This window comes from Dreissena polymorpha, chromosome 12 (genome assembly GCF_020536995.1).
Source record: "Dreissena polymorpha isolate Duluth1 chromosome 12, UMN_Dpol_1.0, whole genome shotgun sequence".
NCBI lineage: Eukaryota > Metazoa > Mollusca > Bivalvia > Myida > Dreissenidae > Dreissena > Dreissena polymorpha.
This window is the reverse complement of record NC_068366.1, coordinates 9,337,845-9,353,679: the sequence shown is the minus strand read 5'-3', so window position 1 is coordinate 9,353,679 and position 15,835 is coordinate 9,337,845.

Here is a 15,835-nt window from a genome sequence, read left to right as displayed (position 1 = left end):
ATAGTAACAGTAAAGTTATGTCATTTTTAAGAGTGGTTGACGGAACCGTCTTCTAACATCTAAATTTATAAGGTGCCAAAACATTTATAACTTTAAAATATATCATTCTTGTAAAGCAAACATTTAGCATATATATAGTTATAAAAAAAATGAAAACAAATATTAAACGAACGCCTCCTAGCCTTTCTCAATTAGATTTTTTTACGATTGTTATGTCCTCCTCTTTCTTTCAATTGCCTGAAAAATGTTCTCACTAAATATTGGTGTTATATAGTCGCTAGATATATTCCCCATATTCAAAGTTTTTTTACTGACTATAATAAGCAATATAAAAGAGATGGTTGATAGAGAAATGACAGGTTTGCTTTTTGGAAATGTATCTTTAATATAGAAAATATGTCTTGAGACGTATATGCGACGTATAATCAGTGTCCTTGTCCAAGGTAATAAATACATGCCTACCTGGATAGTTAGTCTGTTTCAACTAATAAAAAGTAAATCATTCTTACTTTTCGTATGTCTTAATGAATTGTTGTGCTTGTATATATGTTTGGTTGTAAGTATATCTTAGTCTGAGTTATCATATGTTTTTCTTTGCTGCTGTGGTTGTCTTTTGCGTACCTTGCATGTTTTGTTATATAGTTTCATTTGTGTTATTATAAAACAGTTAACATTGATATTGTGATGTACCAATATTTGCTGATATGTATAAAATAAAGAAACTTTACATTGATAATGTATTTTATAAATACCCGATAAAGGACAATTCGGATAACAGAGACTTTCAACAAATTTGGCATTCTGATAATCGAGTTTTATCTTTTACCTTAAATACATTTATTTATAGTGCAGCTACTTTACTAAACATTTTGAAGTGCGAATAAATATGCATAATCAAGCGCGACACATTGGGAATCAATGCATTTCTTAATTACAAACACATGTGAAATATAACCACTGGCTTTGTTCGTTTTCAAAAATCTCATTACTATTAATTTATACTATTAATAGTGTAATTGCAATTTTAAGATAAGATTAAAAAGCTTATTTCTGTAGAAATATATTTCACGTGACGATCGGAAATAATTGTCTACATAATGAATTTGTTTGTTAGTGTCGACTTGAGATTCAGAGAGCTGAAATCCAACGGATCACGTGGATCAACACGATTGTGTTTAATTTGACTTATAGCAGGTCTCGTAATAACGGGAGCGAAGGGGTCTGTAAGAGGCAAATACACCGTTGTTCTTTATAAAAGCCTATGCCGTTGGTGCTCATTAGAATCGCATCATCAAGACTATACTAATGCGCAGCCACAAAATTAATAAGAGAATGGAAAACTCCCTTTATCGTGAACTCTGCTTATAGGGAGCACTTACTTTTACGCAATTATAACGTTAGCTCAAAGTGCGATTCACCTGACCCTAAATCCCTTTATTGGTCGAGTTAAAAGAATTTCAACCTACATCGCTGCTGATATATATCTCTTAGTAGCAGTTTTATCAGAGTGATGTTTCATGACAATTCAGGGGTGTCAAATGGCCAAAATCTAACATCCTGAAAATAAGCCTAGCATGTGAGGGCCAGTGCCAAAAGAGGGTTAATAATTTATTTAATTATGTCAACTTTGTTAACAATATGTCAAATGAAAATAATTTGTGTTTAAGATGACATTTTGTGACAAAAATCTTTAAATACCAGGCAAAAATACTCTAATTTATATCAATATCAAAAGCAGTTTTGGAGGGCCTAAATCCTGAATTCAGGAATAATCCTGAACTTTGACACCCCTGTGACATGCTATCTAATATAATAGTAAATGGCCTTAGTACCTTCATTAGGACATTGTTACACATGTTTTTGATAAGCCGTTTCGCTGCAAATAAAGTTTGTTGAACATGTTTAAGCTCGTGTACTATGCCAAGATCCGGCGGTTTGGTGACTCGAAAACTAGATAATATATGGTCATATAGACTGTACTCATTTTTTTATTTTGTTCCAGACACACAACGTTGGTTTAAGATTTTATTTTAAGATTATAAATCAGCTGTTTGTCAGTGTGGTCACTTCTCCAACTTGTTTCCTATTGAAAGAGGCTGCAGAAAAGGAGATTCCCCCTCATGTTATATTTTCATCCTCTGCTCTGACGTTTTTTCGCTTGTATTGAGAGATAAGAAGAATATATAGAGGATATTTGTTCATGTCAGTGTAAGATCGTTTGTTATTTCAAGAGTGATCATAGAAAATATATTTTCCCGAGTGACGCAGCCACGAAAGAAAATATTATTTTTCTATGATCACGAGTGAAATAACAAACGATCTTACACTGACAAACACAATTTTTTTGTTTCTTTTATGTCCCTTTTTTAAGAAAATAATTAACAGCTGCTTTCCTTCCGCTGAAAAGTTACCATTTCTCACGTGGCGTGCCTCAATACATTTCAAAACACAAAATGACATCATTAATGTGACGAAATAACGTCATTATACCAGCGAAATTCTCCAGTTAAACTCTTTTACAATGTAAATAATCGATGAAAAAGCATAAAATAACAAGAAAATTTGTTTGATTCGGTGGAATGTCGATTTTAATTTACTCGTGATCATAGAAAAAATATATATATAATTATTTATGATAATCTAAAAATAGAAAAGGGAGTTCCGAAAAAAAAATCACCGGTGAAGATAACAATTTGTTTATTTTCACTGCTGTTATTTCATTGCAGAAATGTCATATTTTATCATTAGGTATAAAAGAAACAAGGGAAAAAATTGTCACAAAACCAGGTTTTCAATTAGAAAAAAAGTCTGATAAAGGGAGAAAACTCAAACTGAACTGATTGTTTATAATTACCCCCTTTGTTTTAAAATAAAACTATTTTCAGTCGTGGCGACCTTGACCTTGGAGATATTGACGTAATTCTTTCGTGCGACAAACCGTCCAAAGATGGTTAACAAATGTGACAAATGATTTCAAAATATCACAATATATGACATAGATATGGCCCGGAAAAGCTCATTTATGGCCATTTTAGACCTTTGAACTCAAAGTGTGACCTTGACCTTGGAGATATTGACGGAATTCTTTCGCGCGACACACCGTCTAATGATGGTGAATACATGTGCCAAATGATTTGAAAAATCTCACAATTAATGACAAAGTTATTGCCGTGACAAGCTTGTTCCGCCCGCCAGCCAGCCCACCCCCCCGCCCGCCGACATTCGCCAATCTAATAACCATTTTTTTCCTTCGGAAAAACTGGTTAAAAAGGTGTTACCATTAATGGAACTAAATGTCCCAGTTTTCCAACGATACTACAATTTTATTAAACGGTACTGAACAATCCTTAAATTAAACTTAAACTTTGATTAAACAAATGTTGTATGGATTGGCAAGCACAAATACCATAAACCTACAATGGAAACTAAATTGGATGCAGCATAGCTTTAAAATGCTAGGAATCAATTTCCATGTTGACCTGTCAAAAATGGTTAAATGAAACAATTGTCAAAATGAAAAATATTCTGAAACACTGGAAAGAGGAATTTTAACACCGATTGAAAAGATTATAAATGTGAAAACCCTTATTGTGTCCTTATTCAATCACTCGTTCATATCATTGCCAAACTCACCCGAAAAAATTCTTAACCAAATAAAGTCTTCCATTCTGAGTTTTATTTGGGATGGGCATAGTAAAATACAGTTTTCGACACTGGTTAAGGATTATAGTGAACGAGGTTAAAAAATGTTCAATATGGATGCATTTATTCCAGCATTGAAAATGAATGGTCACAAAAAATTCTTTTAGGAAAAATTCGACTTTATTTTAAAACATTTATATAAACTCTTTGATTGCAGTTATCATTATGTTTTAAATATATCTAACAGAATTTCAAACCCTTTTTTGTAGATGTTTTAAACAGCTTATAACTTTATTGTGGTAAATTGAAGTAAACAGAGACGAATTTTTGTATTATCTTCTTTTTAATAATCCAAATATATTGATAGGAAATAAACGTTTGTCTTCAAGTCAAGGTTCCTAGCTGGAATTCAGTGTTAAGTTGATATATTTAATAAGAGGGCCTGAAAGGTACAAAGTCGCTAACCTGAGATACGAAGGAACTGACCTACTCAGTGCAGCCCCAAGATATCATTAGAACAATTGTTCTGACCAAGTTTCATGAAGAGTGAACTATAAATGTAACTTTTAGAGTGCTAACAAGGTTTTACTATAGCCGTACTAGGATAAATTCCGCGACCCCTGGTGGCCATGGTTTTCAACAGAACAGAACTATTTTCAAATTGTTCTGAGATATGATTTAAACTAATATGCTGACAAAGTGTTATGAAGATTGGACAATAAATACATGTTTTTACTTTAGCCTTATAAGGAAAAATGACAAGCCTCCTGGCGGCAATTTTTTTCAACCAACCGAAACCTTTTTCGAATTCGTCCAAGATATCATAAGGACAAATCTTCTGGCCAAGTTTCATTTAGATCAGAAATAAATGTGGCCTCTTGAGTGCTAACAAGGTTTTACTATAGCTATATAAGAAAAATGAACCGCACCTGGCTGCCATGTTTGTCAACCAACAGGGACCATTTTCGAACTCATCCAAGACATCATAGGCACAAATCTTCTGACCAAATTTCATGAAGATCGGGCATGAATATAAATGTGGCCTCTATAGAGTGTTAACAAGGAACATCGTGCGTAGGTGAGCTAAAAAACTGTAATAAATATTTTCAATTCCCTATTGTGAAAAAAAGTGCAGGGTTGTTATAGTTATGCCCTTTCCTGTCCATACCTTTTTGTGTTAAAAGAATTCCAGTCTCTGGGACAATGTTTGAATGAATCTCTGTCTCTGGGACTGCCTTGTATCTATATTATAAATGAATAAAATGCAGTAAAATACAAAATTACTAAAAACAACACGCCAGACTATATAAATAAAATATGATTTCTTCTATTTAATGAATGATATATTGACATAACCATGGATGAAAAATTATACAATTCAAAAAACACTAAAATTGCATCGTAGGTACAAAAAGATAATTATTTCTACAGGAGCTGTCCAGGCACTTAATTTCACTTTTCTCCTCCTGAATAATGTACATTTCATGTTCGTCACCTAATACATGTATAATGACCACAAAACATTCTAAGTCTATCTTTCAATATTTATAGTAATTATATAGTATATGCACTCTTAAAGATAGACATAAATATATTAAAACAAGAAATGTGACTAAGAAACTAGACTTATATTTATTTACCAAGTACTTCAGTAAAATTTTATTAAGGGTAAAGCAAGGTCAGAATGTAAGCCAACTACAAAGAAAAAATCAACACTAAACCTCAATCAAAACTTGAATTAAGAAGCAGATCCATTTTTCAATTTGAAGTAATAATGACCTTGACCCGGCTGGCCCCAAATGCAATCCGATCCTAGATCTCTATGAAAGCTGCCTATGAACAAAATAACAACACAATACCTCCATCCAAACTAAAGCAAAAGAGCAGAAATACTTTTTCTACTATAACAGTGATCTTGACCATACTGGCCCCAACTGTAACTACTCAATAGATCAGCCTGGGACCTATATACAAACACAATTTCAGCAAAATATCTCTGTCCTAGCTGAAGTTGTTGGCCACAAACTTTTTATATATTTTGAGCCTTTGACCTTGACCGAAACTGCCCCAAATGCACATCCATGCAAGGTCTGCATGTAAGCTCGAAAAAGGATTGATGCAAGCTAACGTTTAACTAAATTTCCTGAATACAAAAAGTACTTTAAATAATTCTGCTCAATTGTAGCACATCAGCCCCAGTTGGTATCAGCCTCAGTTGGTGACATCATATGATAATCCCAACGACATGTGCAAAGTTTCAATTAAATATATGTAGTAGCTTCAGAGATATGTACTTGTTGTATGCAAACTGTATAATAATGTTCAACCTGCATGCAAACCTTTACCTCACTTAAAGGGAGCATAATCATTAAAAGCTGCTCAAAGTAAGCTGTAGACATTGGTAAACACCTTGAACACATTTGTTAAGTTTTATTTTGATACCTGAAGTAGACAGTAGCACGCAAATGTTAACCTTACTTTTCAAGTGCAAGTCAGAGTTATTGACCTTGGTCAGTGATATCCCATGATGATCCTAAATATATTTGCAAAGTATAAATTGAATATCTGAAAATGTTACAGAGATTGTACTTGCAAACTTCAACCTGAATTTCAACTTGCGCTCACATCTTAAATGACTTTTACAGGTGCAGAAGGGACATAATCCTAAAAAGCTGGTTACAGTTATATGTCTTGGTCTGTGAATTTTCATAAAGTCCCTGAATACATATGCAACGTTTTATTTCAATATCTGCAGTAAATGTAGGGATATGTAGTAGGCACACACAAACGTACACAATAATTATCAAAGGAAAAAGGGGCCATCATGCTAAATTGCAGGTCAGACATGAAACATATTCAGTAACCTCGCACAATGACCCAGAACACATGTGTGGAGTTCCGCATGAGTACCAGTAGTAGGAACAATCAAAGGGAGATATTGCATGTTCAACTTAACCAAATGTGTAAGTACAACAAGGCCATAGTTATGCTATATTATACATACAAATGTTGATGACAACTGACTACAAACAAATGAACATGCATCGTTTCCGTGTATCATTTACAAAGTAGCCCATTATGTAGGACGGCAATATATCTAACATCATGTTCACATTATAAAATTATATAATGGGTTACATGGATAGATAGTATTAAAGCAAATCAGTTCCTAGCATCACCAAAATGTCAATTCATAATTGTCTCACAGTTCTTGAGATTTCCAATATTTGCTGAAACAGGTTTCAAAAAACAACATCCAATTTTAACATACATCAAAATCACAATAATGGAATGTTTCCAAAACTGCATTTTGAGCATATTTCTTCTGCAAGAAGAACATGAACCATTTAATTAATAAGAAATTCAAATCTCCCTATGTTCCTTTTACCTGGTATGTTTGTATTAAATGTATGATGAGATTTGATTGACAGACAGTTAGCCAATCAACAAGCAAATTAATTGAATTGATATCCCCCGCCAATATGCCTCTGGACACAAACGTGTTATATTTGACACTCAAAAAAGCATTTTTTTTTCAAGATACAAAGGGCCATAACTCCGTGAATATCTGATGGCGTACAATGCCATTTGGCGTGCATCATCCTCTCATCCATATCTATACTCATACCAAGTTTCAATGAAATCCCCCAAAGCACTTCCAAGATATGGCTCCGGACACAAATAAAAAAAAAATTCAAGATACAAAGGGACATAACTCCGTTATTAATGGATGGTTTACAATGCCATTTGGCGTGCATCATCCTCTTATCCATATACATACTCATACCAAGTTTCAATGAAATCCGCCAAAGCACTTCCAAGTTATAGCTCCGGACACAAAAGTGCCGGACGGACGGACGGAAAGACGGACGGACGGACAACGCCAAACCAATATCCCTCCGCCTATGGCGGGGGATAAAAAAGCTTGCACATTTCTTTTTAAAACATGTGTCAACTGTCAAGTGTGTTTTAGTTCAGCCTGCAAACCTAAAGTAGTCAGGCTTATTAATGCAATAATGTATACATGTAATCAACTCCTTTCTTTTGGTCTCTTAACAGGATATTAAAACTGCATTTTGAGGCCATTTCTTAGACCGAAGCATGATCATGCCATAAGACTTGCAATTAAATTGCAAAGATCTTCCAATTTTCCTGGGCAATTGCTGTATTCGATAATTTCCCTTTTTTGTCCGCATTTCAAACTCAGTGTCTCCTTCCATCCATCTCAATATGCCTCAGTCCCAGAACTTGATGACCCCGTCCCAGCCGGCAGTCGCGACCTTGGAGGTCTCGTGTGGGTGCCATATTGCTTGGATACACACATCATCATGGGCCTTGAATTTGCTGTACAGCTTCGTTGTTTTCCAGTCCCATATGTAGAGCTTGCCATCAGCATCACCCGAGATCAGGTTTCTATTGAGTTTAAATGTGAAAGTATATTAAGTACAATAATTATAGATATGTCGCGAACATAACTACATGAATGTATAATATAGAGCTTGCCATCTGCATCACCCGAGATCAGGTACCTACAGAGTACAGTTTGAATATTAAAATATAATTTAAAAATAGCTTGAGCTTTGTCACAAAAGCAACAATGTGCAATAACCCTGCACAGATTGGTTAGCTATGTTCAAGGGTAAATAACTCAAGAATGTGTGTAAACGATATAACCAATGTCTTTATATTATGTACTGTTTATAAACTTATGTTAATTTACACTTATCTGACATTTGAAAGAGACAAATACACGAAAGCTAAATATACAAACGGGCTTAATTAAATTGTAACTCTATCTTTTCTATCTTTTATTTATTTAGCATTCATATCCATGAAAAAGTTGCATAATATGTTCATGTAATTGAGATATTTCATAGACATTTAAACAATTTCTCTTTAAATTAATTGATTTCTTTAAAAGTTAAGTATGAAATACACTGTAACATATATCATATTAAGTGATCTGCCATTAATTGTTGACATGACAACTAATAAGACCATTTTTTATGACAATCTTCAAGTGATTTTACTGTACTTGGGAGCCAGCTCAGAAAAATCATGAACAACACTTTCTGCTTGTATAGAATTTTTCATTAAAAGGAATCCTTTAAAAACAAGGGCTGTTTGTAAAACATGCATGCCCCCATATGGGCTGTCAGTTGTAGTGGCAGCCATTGCGTGAATACGTTTTTTGTCACTGTGACCTTGACCTTTGACCTAGTGACCTGAAAATCAATAGGGGTCATCTGCCAGTCATGATCAATCTACCTATGAAGTTTCATGATCCTAGGCCTAATTATTCTTGAGTTATCATCAGGAAACCATTTTACTGTTTCGAGTCACTGTGACCTTGACCTTTGACATAGTGACCTGAAAATCAATAGGGGTCATCTGCCAGTATGATCAATGTACCTATGAAGTTTCATGATCCTAGGCGTAAGCATTCTTAAGTTATCATCCGGAAACCATTTTACTGTTTCGAGTCACTGTGACCTTGACCTTTGACATAGTGACCTGAAAATCAATAGGGGTCATCTGCCAGTCATGATCAATGTTCCTATGAAGTTTCATGATCCTAGGCGTAAGCATTCTTAAGTTATCATCCGGAAACCATTTTACTGTTTCGAGTCACTGTGACCTTGACCTTTGACCTAGTGACCTGAAAATCAATAGGGGTCATCTGCCAGTCATGATCAATGTACCTATGAAGTTTCATGATCCTAGGTTTAAGCATTCTTGAGTTATTATCCGGAAACCATTTTACTATTTCGAGTCACTGTGACCTTGACCTTAGACCTAGTGACCTGAAAATCAATAGGGGTCATCTGCCAGTCATGATCAATGTAACTATGAAGTTTCTTGATCCTAGGCCTAAGCGTTCTTGAGTTATCATCCGGAAACCATCTGGTGGACGGACAGACCGACGGACCGACGGACCGACTGACATGTGCAAAACAATATACCCCCTCTTCTTCGAAGGGGGGCATAAAAATCCAGACTAGGCCAAAAATGTTGTCCCTGATTAGCTTTTAAAACTGCAGAGGCTGATCTGGAACAATACTTTACCCACTTGCAATAAGCCCAGTTTCCTAGTGCCCTGCTCATATGCATTGTATAAATGACATGCTCCCTAAAAGTGTGTTTCATATATTCCTGCACATTGGCTATATTTGAAGATTTACTTTGGTTTTTTTTATGACAACCGGTAACATTTATTTAGGCAAACCGAAAAATCTTTAAAGTGAGTTTGTAACTTAGATATCATAAGTAAAAAATAATGCATTATATCAAGCTTCGAAAAATTATTTTTTATAGTGTAAGTGGTGATTTGAAACACTCCACCTAGAGCACTTACATCATTTCTGGAGAGAAGTCCATACCACCGGCATACCCAGCCACCTGAAGGAAAAGTATAAATAGAGCCTCTCTCTGAGAAAACGGAGTTTAATGCATGTTTGTAAAGTGTCTTCCCAGATTAGCCTGTGCAGTACGCAAAGGCTAATCAGGGAAGACACTTTCCACCTAAACTAGATTTTTGCTACAAGACTTTCCACCTTAATTTGTTGTTTTTTTTTTGCTAGAAACATTTTTAGGATTAGCCAGTGGGAATGCACAGGCTAATCTGTAATGACACTCTATACACATGCATTAAGCCCTGTTTTACCACAGACTGGCTCATGTATTATCTTTGGCCATGCTTTCTCATACCTCAATTGTTAACGGGTGAATAATTATAAACTTGAGACCACCATATTATAAAAGATTGGTGAAATTATTAAGCAGAAATGGCCTGTTTTTTTTATTAATATTCCAACTTTACTTATCAAAGTTATATTGAACAAAAGTGGAATAAGATGATCAATTCTACCTGGATATCAATTATCAATGCTATATTAAACTCAATTATAAATGTTCTCTTACAATCACTTAATTGAGACCTTCAACTTACTTAACTGTAACTAGAGCTTTGTCACAGACATGACGTAGACCCCCACATGCTGCATTGATACAGAATATTTTGCATGCTGTCTTCACAAAACAAGAGAAGCAAATTTATGGCGATTTTTAAGAATTATTATGCCATTTTCATTTATGGCCATTTTGACCTTTGAACTCTTGAATTCTTTTGCATGAAACGCTGTTCAATGAGTGTGAACAGAATAATTTTAAAATCTCACAATGAATGACATAGTTATGGCCCGGAAAAGCTCATTTATGGCAATTTTTGACTTTTGAACTCCAAGTGTGACCTTGACCTTGGAGTTATCGACGTAATTCTTACGCATGACACACCGTCGAATGATTTTGAACAAATGTACCGAGTAATTTTAAAATCTCACAATGAATGACAAAGTTATGGCACGGAAAAGATCATTTATGGCCATTTTTGACCTTTGAACTCAAAGTGTGACCTTGACCTTGGAGTTATCAACGGAATTCTTTCGCATGACACACCGTCCAATGATTGTGAACAAATGTACCAAGCAATTTTAAAATCACACAATGAACAATATAGTTATGGCCCGGATAAGCTCATTTATGGCCATTTTTTACCTTTGAACTCAAATTGGGACCTTGACCTTGGAGATATCGACGTAATTCTTTTGCATGACACACCGTCCCATGATGGTGAACAAATCAACCAAGTCATTTTAAAATCTAACGATAAATGACATAGTTATGGTCCAGACAAACTTTCGGTTTAAAACGCACTAAGTGACCCTGTGACCTAGTTTTTGACCGGCATGACCCATATTCAAACTTGACCTAGACATCATCTAGCTACAACATCTGGTCAAATTTGGTAAAGATAGAATGAATTACCAATGGTAATGGGGGTATAACTAGAACTCAGTTAATCACCTACCATATGTCCTGTGAGCGTCTTTTTTCTCATGTACTTGAATCTGTTGAGGACGTTGAACACACAGATCTTGTTGTCCATGGACTGACATGCCAACCATTTACCTGAAACATAAAAGGTTAAGATATGTGTTTACAGTCTGATATTGACGAGTTCAACTGACTTTCAGATTTAACCCCCACCCACCCCCCGCACACATTGGCTTGCTTACTTCAAAGGTACTGATTTATTCACATGAGTGGACATAACTTGGGAAAAGATGTTAGCCAGGGAAAGATCTACAACAAAATGGCACAATGCTGCACCCTTATCCTCTTTGATTCCACCGAACTGCCCCTTTTACTGGTCCACACACAAAAGTGTGAAAATCGTTTACATACAATATATATTCTGACAATATTCAAGGAGATATTAACAGACTATGCTTAAAAAATTTCATTTGAAATGTATACCCAACCAACCCTTATCCCTCTACTTTTTGTTTATAGGAAGTTTCTTCTTAATGAAAATCCGGTTCAGATGGATTAGACAGATCCAGTTTAGATTAGTAGTGTCCCTGATTAGCCTGTGTGGATTTCACAGGCTTATCTGGAACAACACTTTAAGCACATACGTTAAGCCAAGTGTGTGTATGGAAATGTCAGTACTTAGCATTTGGTGAGAGCACAGTAGCTGGCATAGAGTGCATGGAGGGATCAGCTATGTACTTGAAATCCACCGGAATATCCCTAAAAATGACAATCAGATTTTAACATCATCATCATCAAATGACATCATCATCATCTCCACCAATCACCACAACCACTGCCGCTTTTACCACAATCACCATTATCATTATCACATCAATATCATCAGCAGCAGAAGCAACAACAGCAGCCAGGAATTAGAGCTTAGGTAATATTATAAAGAAATATTTTCATGGTTTCTACTTTTGTTGGGACTTAAGGAAAATTATTAGAAAAAAATACACTTGGCAAGCAGAAAGTTTCTAAGCTAAACAGTGTGATTGTCAAGTATATGCAACAACAAACCAATAATCATATTTCTATACCAAAAGAACTTCACAGCATTTCAGAAAGTTGTACAAATAAAATGGTCAGAGGAGCATTATTATGTCATATACTAATACAAGAGGGCCTGAAAGGCCCAAAGTCGCTCAACTGAGATAAAAAGAAATGACCTGTTCTTTGCAGCCCAAAATATCAATGGAACAAATGTTCTAACCAAGTTTCATGAAGAATGAACAACAAATGGCCCCTTGGCGGCCATGTTTTATTAACAGACCTGAACTATTTTTTAACTCTTCCAAGATATGTCAAAATTTCATGAAGATTGGGCAAAAAATGTGTCTTCTAGACTGTTCACGTTTTCACTATATACATATTTAGAAAACTGCCCCACTCCCTTGCGGCCATGTTTTTTCACTGATCACGACCATTTTAAAAACTCATCCGAAACATCCACATAACTAATGTTTTGACAAAATTTCATGATGATTAGGCAAAAAATGTGACTTCTAGAGTGTTCACAAGCTTTTTTACCATATAAATATAAAGAAAAAGACCCCCCCCCCCTGGCGGCCATGTTTTTTTACTGATCCAAACCATTATCAAACTCAACTGTCGTATCCAGGTGTGGTAGGGCGGTCTCCTTCGCTTACGCAAATGAACCGGTCACAGGATGGCTACGAGTTATGTTACTTTGTGAGCACTTATGTTATGCGGAAATATTTATTTGACGAACGCTTATTTCCGGTCAGGATGACACCACTGACTGGTTGTAATTCAATTAACTAAAGGCGTCCAGCCAGAGACGCCTGTATACACTCAAAGAATTTATTTATAAGTGAAAACCAAGGCAGCTTTAACAAAAATAACTAACTTTTATTCCAAGAATTCGGAAAATGAAGAACAATGACAGAGAATTAAGAACAGGTACAAGCCAAGTCTTAGGAATCTAAGTATCGTTACAAAAATGAACTAGAGCTTTGTCACAGACATGACGTATACCCCCACATGCTGCATTGACACAGACTATTTTGCATGCTGTCCTCACAAAACAAGAGAAGCTTATTTATGGCGATTTTTAATAATTATTATGGCATAATCATTTAGGGCCATTTTTGACCTTTGAACTCAAAGTGTGACCTTGACCTTGGAGATATCTACGTAATTCTTTCGCGCGACACACCGTCCATAATGGTGAACAAATGTGCCAAATGATTTTAAAATCTCACGATGAACGACATTGTTATGGCCCAGACAAGCTCATTTATGGCCATTTTGGACCTTTGAACTCCAAGTGTGACCTTGACCTTGGAGATATTGAGGTAATTCTTTGGCGCAACACACCGTTCAATGACTGTGAACAAATGTGCCAAATGATTTTAAAATCTCACAATGAACGACATAGTTATGGCCCGGACAAGCTCATTTATGGCCATTTTTGACCTTTGAACTCAAAGTGTGACCTTGACCTTGGATATGACGACGTAATTCTTTTTGTGCAACACACCGTCCAATTTTGGTGAACAAATGTGCCAAATGATTTTTAAATCTCACAATGAACAATATAGTAATTGCCCGGACAAGCTCATTTATGGCCATTTTTGACCTTTGAACTCAAAGTGTGACCTTGACCTTGGAGATATCGACGTAATTCTTTCGCACGACACACCGTCCAATGATGGTGAACAAATGTGCCTAATGATTTTTAAATCTCACAATGAACAACATAGTTATGGCCCGGACAAGCTCATTTATGGCCATTTTCGACCTTTGAATTCAAAGTGTGACCTTGACCTTTGAGATATCGACGTAATTCTTTCGCGCGACACATTGTCCAACGATGGTGAACAAATGTGCCAAATGATTAAAAAAACTCACAATGAACGACATAGTTATGGCCCAGACAAGCTCATTTATGGCCATTTTTGACCTTTGAACTCAAAGTGTGACCTTGACTTTTGAGATATCGATGTAATTCTTTCTCGCGACACACCGTCCAACGATGGTGAACATATGTGCCAAATGATTTCAAAATCTCACAATGAACGACAAAGTTATGGCCCGGACAAGCATTTTACCTTTGAACTCCAAGTGTGACCTTGACCTTGGATATATCGATGTAATTCTTTCGCGTGACACACCATCCCATGATTGTGAACAAATGTACCAAGTCATTTAAAAATCTAACGATAAATGACATAGTTATGGTCCGGACAAACTTTTGGTTTAAAACGTACTAAGTGACCCTGTGACCTAGTTTTTGACCCGGCATGACCCATATTCAAACTTGACCTAGACATCATCTAGTTACAACTTCTGACCAAGTTTGGCGAAGATCGGATGAAATTTTCCGGACAGACAGACCGACAGACAGACAGACAGACAAAGTGACTCCTATATAGCCCCCATTACCAGTAATGGGGGTATAACAACATACAGCACATACTTTAATGAATGTAAAAAGAAGTTCACAATCTGTCAAAAAAACTAATATAAATATAAGGTACTGTTAGTCTAGAAAGTGCTTCAAAAATCTAGTTTACAAAATAGGTCTAACTTAATCTAATGAACAATATTTATGGAGATTAGGAAACTTCAGTGAATCAAATGTAAAAATAAGAAGAATTTACTAAAGTTATTGAAACAAGGGCTGTTTGTAAAACATGCATGCCCCCAATATGGGCTGTCAGTTGTAGTGGCAGCCATTGTGTGAATACCGTTTTTGGCACTGTGACTTTGACCTTTGACCTAGTGACCTGAAAATCTTTAGGGGTCATCTGCGAGTCATGATCAATGTACCTATGAAGTTTCATGATCCTAGGCGTAAGCTTTCTTGAGTTATCATCTGGAAACCATTTTACTGTGTCAAGTCACCGTGACCTTGACCTTTGACCTAGTGACCTGAAAGTCAATAGGGGTCATCTGCGTGTCATGATCAATGTACCTATTAAGTTTCATGATCCTAGGCGTAAGCGTTCTTGAGTTATCATCCGGAAACCATTTTACTATTTAATAGTCTCCCTATTTTTATTAAAGGTTTAATCCAATTTGTTACAGTTATCACACCATGACTAAGATGCTCAAACAAAAGGGCCTAAGGATGCTCATCTGAGTTTAAGATATTAGAAATGTGCATATAAAATAAGCAGCGTTCTAGGAAAAAGGAAATAAATGCATGTGTGAAGTGTTGTCACAGATTAGCCTGTGCAGACACAGGCTAGTAAGTGACCACAATTTCCGCTTTTATGATAATTTTATTCAAAGGAAGTCTCATCTAAGCCAAAATATAGATTAGGCAAAAATTGTTTTCCCTGATATGCCT